Consider the following 4,300-nt stretch of genomic DNA (forward strand, 5'->3'; position numbering starts at 1 on the left):
AAGGGTCGCCGCACTGTCCCTCTATCACGGCAACGTGATGGGTGACCTGGGAGAGTTAATCTCTCTGAGATCGGGTTTAGGCCCAATCTGGTCGTAATCCGTAGCGACTCCCAGGGCGGCGATGCGATCCAAGAGCCCATTTAGGGAAGAGAGCTCCATTGGATCTAGCTGCTAGGCGAATTCCGAGCTGACGTGAGGATTGCTTTCGATGACCCGAGAGGTCATCGTCGGTGCAGCAGCCGAACAAGCGGTCATAAGGAAACCACCTAGCCGGAGAGTTTGGCCGACAGCCAAAACTCCCTTAGCAACGGTGCCGTCTTTAAAGACGGGATGAGGCATCCTTCCTGATGGCGACGGCACAGAGGAACTCTCAATGAAAGCACCAATCTCGGGTGGGGGGTCCCGAACTGTGCGTCTAGGCGGATGGTAACAGGAGGCAGGGGACACGATGTTTTACCCAGGTTCGGGCCCTCTTGATGGAGGTAAAACCCTACGTCCTGCTTGATTAATATTGATTATATGGGTAATACAAGAGTAGATCTACCACGAGATCAAGGAGGCTAAACCCTATAAGCTAGCCTATGGTATGATTGTTGTCCCTACGGACTAAAACCCTCCGGTTTATATAGACACCGGAGAGGCCTAGGGTTACACAAAGTCAGTTACAATGGTAGGAGATCTACATATCCGTATCGCCAAGCTTGCCTTCCACGCCAAGGAAAGTCCCTTCCAGACACGAGACGAAGTCTTCAATCTTGTATCTTCATAGTCCAGGAGTCCAGCCGAAGGTATAGTCCGGCTATCCGGACACCTCCTAATCCAGGACTCCCTCAGCAAGAACTACCAATCTAGTTGGCCAAACCAAACGGATAATTCGAAGAGACTTGCAAAGATAACCAATCATGCATAAAAGAATTCAGAGAAGATTCAAATATTATTCATAGATAGACTTGATCATAAACCCACAATTCATCGGTCTCAACAAACACACCGCAAAAAGAAGATTACATCGAATAGATCTCCATGAGAGAGGGGGAGAACATTGTATTGAGATTCAAAGAGAGAGAAGAAGCCATCTAGCTACTAACTATGGACCCGAAGGTCTGAGGTAAACTACTCACACTTCATCGGAGAGGCTATGATGATGTAAAAGCCCTCCGTGATGACGGCCCTCTTCCGGCGGAGCTCCGGAACAGGCCCCAAGATGGGATCTCGTGGATACAGAAAGTTGCGGCAGTGGAATTAGGTTTTTGGCTCCTGTTCTGATCGTTTGGGGGTACGTGTGTATATATAGGAGGAAGGAGTATGTCGGTGGAGCACCGAGGGGCCCACGAGGCAGGGGGCGCGCCCTAGGGGGGGCGCCCCCACCCTCGTGACCACCTCTGTGATCCCTTGCAGTAGGGTCCAAGTCTCCTGGATCACTTCGGTGAGAAAACCATGTTTCCGAAGATTTTATTCCGTTTGGACTCCGTATGATATTTTGTTTATCCGAAACACTGAAATAGGCAAAAAACAACAATTCTGGACTGGGCCTCCGGTTAATACGTTAGTTCCAAAAATAATATAAAAGTGGAAAATAAAGCCCAATATAGTCCAAAACAGTAGATAATATAGCATGGAGCAATCAAAAATTATAGATACGTTGGAGACGTATCAGGGCCGGACACTGGATCCGCTTCGCACTCTCCGTCCAGTCCTGAAAAAGCAAACAATAAAAGCTCAGGCATCATCCTTGAAACAAACAAGTGGAGAATGCATAAAAAATGACATACCTCGCTAGCAAGGCGTATAGCGTCATGCCCGCGATCTGAATCTGCGGCCGGCGGTTTCTCATTGCCCTTAAAGAGCAACTTCCATGCAGCTTCGTGAGTAGTCTCGAAGAGCCTCACCAGGGTCTGGTGCTTCTTCGGATTGAACTCCCACGGAGGGCGGCTTCGGCGCTGGCACGGAAGGATCCAGCGAACTAGCATCACCTGGATCACATCAACGAGCTTGACGTTCTTGGTTACCATGCTTTGAACGCGCGTCTGCAGCGCTATCAGCTCGTCAGGTGAACACCAGTCCGGACTCTTCTCGACCCAGGAGGTGAGTCGCATGGGAGCGCCGGAGCGGAATTCGGCAGCTGTGGCCCAGGTGGTGCCGCGAGGTTCTGTGATGTAGAACCACTGCTTTTGCACTCCTTTAATGTGTCTATAAAAGTATCTTTGGGCCAGGAGACATTGGACAGTTTGCTCACCATGGCTCCTCCGCACTCCGCGCGCTAGCCATCCACCACCTTCGGCTTCACGTTAAAGACTTTGGGCCACCGCCCGAAGTGGGGTTGGATGCGGAGGAAGGCCTCACACACGACGATAAATGCCGAGATGTTGAGAAAGAAATTTGGGGACAGATCATGGAAATCTACCCCGTAATAATACATCAGCCCGCGGACGAAAGGGTGGATTGGAAACCCTAGCCCGCGGAAGAAATGGGGGATGAACACTATCCTGTCGGTGCGCTTCGGCGTGGGGACAACTTGTCCCTCGGTCAGCAGGCGGTGAGCTATCTCCTTTGCCAAATATTCGGCCGCTCGAAGCTCAGTAATGTCCTCCTCCTTGACGAAGGAGACCATCCACTTGCCCTAGCCTCCGGATCCGGATATGATTGCTTGAGTGGAAAGGAGATGAGAACTTGGGCGCTGGAGCTCGAGATTGGGAAGGCGGAGACAGAGAGAGGGCGTGAGAGAGGAAGAGGGAATCCTTATCCCCTTATAAAGGCAGCGAATATTAAACGCCTCCTCACTCGCCTTAAGATTCGCCTATTCCCAAGGGCTGTATAAACGACACGGTTGGGTTATCCATGCCTGCATTGATGAGAATCCCGCGATAAGGGGACACGATCTCTGCTTTGACAAGACGTGCCAATGGCAACCGTGTCTCGGGACGTGGTGCGTCGAAACATGAAAGCGGTTTGGAATTATGGCCGGTCAGACGTAATATCGTGCTGCGAAAAAGTTGTCAGCGGATGGAACTCGTGTAAAAATATATTCTCTCTGCGGATTGTATGGTGTGTGTGACAGGTCCGGATACTATCATCGCATCCGAAGACTATCTTGAAGTTCGGATAGAAGGAACCCGTCTTGCAATGCCGAAGACAATCTGCGCGCCGGACTACTCGTCATTGAAGCTAGGTTCAGGGGCTACTGAGGGAGTCCTGGACTAAGGGGTCCTCGGGCATCCGGCCTGTTATCCATGGGCCGGACTGATGGGCTGTGAAGACATGAAGGCCGAAGACTGTACCTGTGTCCGGATTGGACTCTCCTTGGCGTGGAAGGCAAGCTTGGCGACCGATTATGAAGATTTCTTCTTATGTAACTGACTTTATCTAAACCATAGATTCCCCCCGGTGTCTATATAAACCGGAGGGGTTAGTCCGGAAAGGATATATTCATTACCATAGTCATACAAGCTAGGCTTCTAAGGTTTAGCCATTACGATCTCGTGGTAGATCAACTCTTGTAACATTTATATTCATCAAGATCAATCAAGCAGGACGTAAGGTATTACCTCCATAGAGAGGGCCGAACCTGGGTAAACATTGTGTCCCCGGTCTCCTGTTACCATCGATCCTAAACGCACAGTTCGGGACCCCCTACCCGAGATCCGCCGGTTTTGACACCGACATCCATCCTTTAGTGCCGGTTGCAGAAACGACACTAAAGGCCCTTACGAACCGGTAATAAAGCTCCATTTTCTATTAGTGCAAGTGCTCCACCATGTTTGAACCTCCCTGCGACGCCGCGGCCGCCTCCCTCTCTTGCTGTCGACGTCGCCACAACTTCCGGGCGATGTTATCCGCCTTGTAAGATGGAGCCGATGAAGGGATGCCGACAGGCAAGGCGGACTCCATCTCTGTCGCGGCGGTCGGGGATTGAAGCCTGGAGTTATTTAATTACTTTCGCACGCATGGACCGGGAAAAAAAAAGAATAGCTTTGCGGCAGGATTTAGGATCACATCCTCTTGGTTGTTCTTCTTTCCGTGTTTTGCTGCTGTGAGTTGGAGAGAGGACAGACGCCGTATCTCACGGTTGCTGAGACGGCGTCCCACTCACTCGTGGTGGTATGATAGCTCCCTGTTTGTGCTCGTGCCGTGTAGCTCTCTCGTCCGTGGCTACCAGAGGAGAAATGGAGGAGGAATATTCCTGAGATATCGCGGCTGTACTGTGCTCCTCCGAGATTCCATGGGATTTAGGGTTAGGGTTTAGGGTTTTAGGGTTTAGGGTTTAGGGAAAAAAATTGATGGGCAACCTCAATAACCATTC

The sequence above is a fragment of the Triticum aestivum genome, chromosome 7A (genome assembly GCF_018294505.1).
Source record: "Triticum aestivum cultivar Chinese Spring chromosome 7A, IWGSC CS RefSeq v2.1, whole genome shotgun sequence".
NCBI lineage: Eukaryota > Viridiplantae > Streptophyta > Magnoliopsida > Poales > Poaceae > Triticum > Triticum aestivum.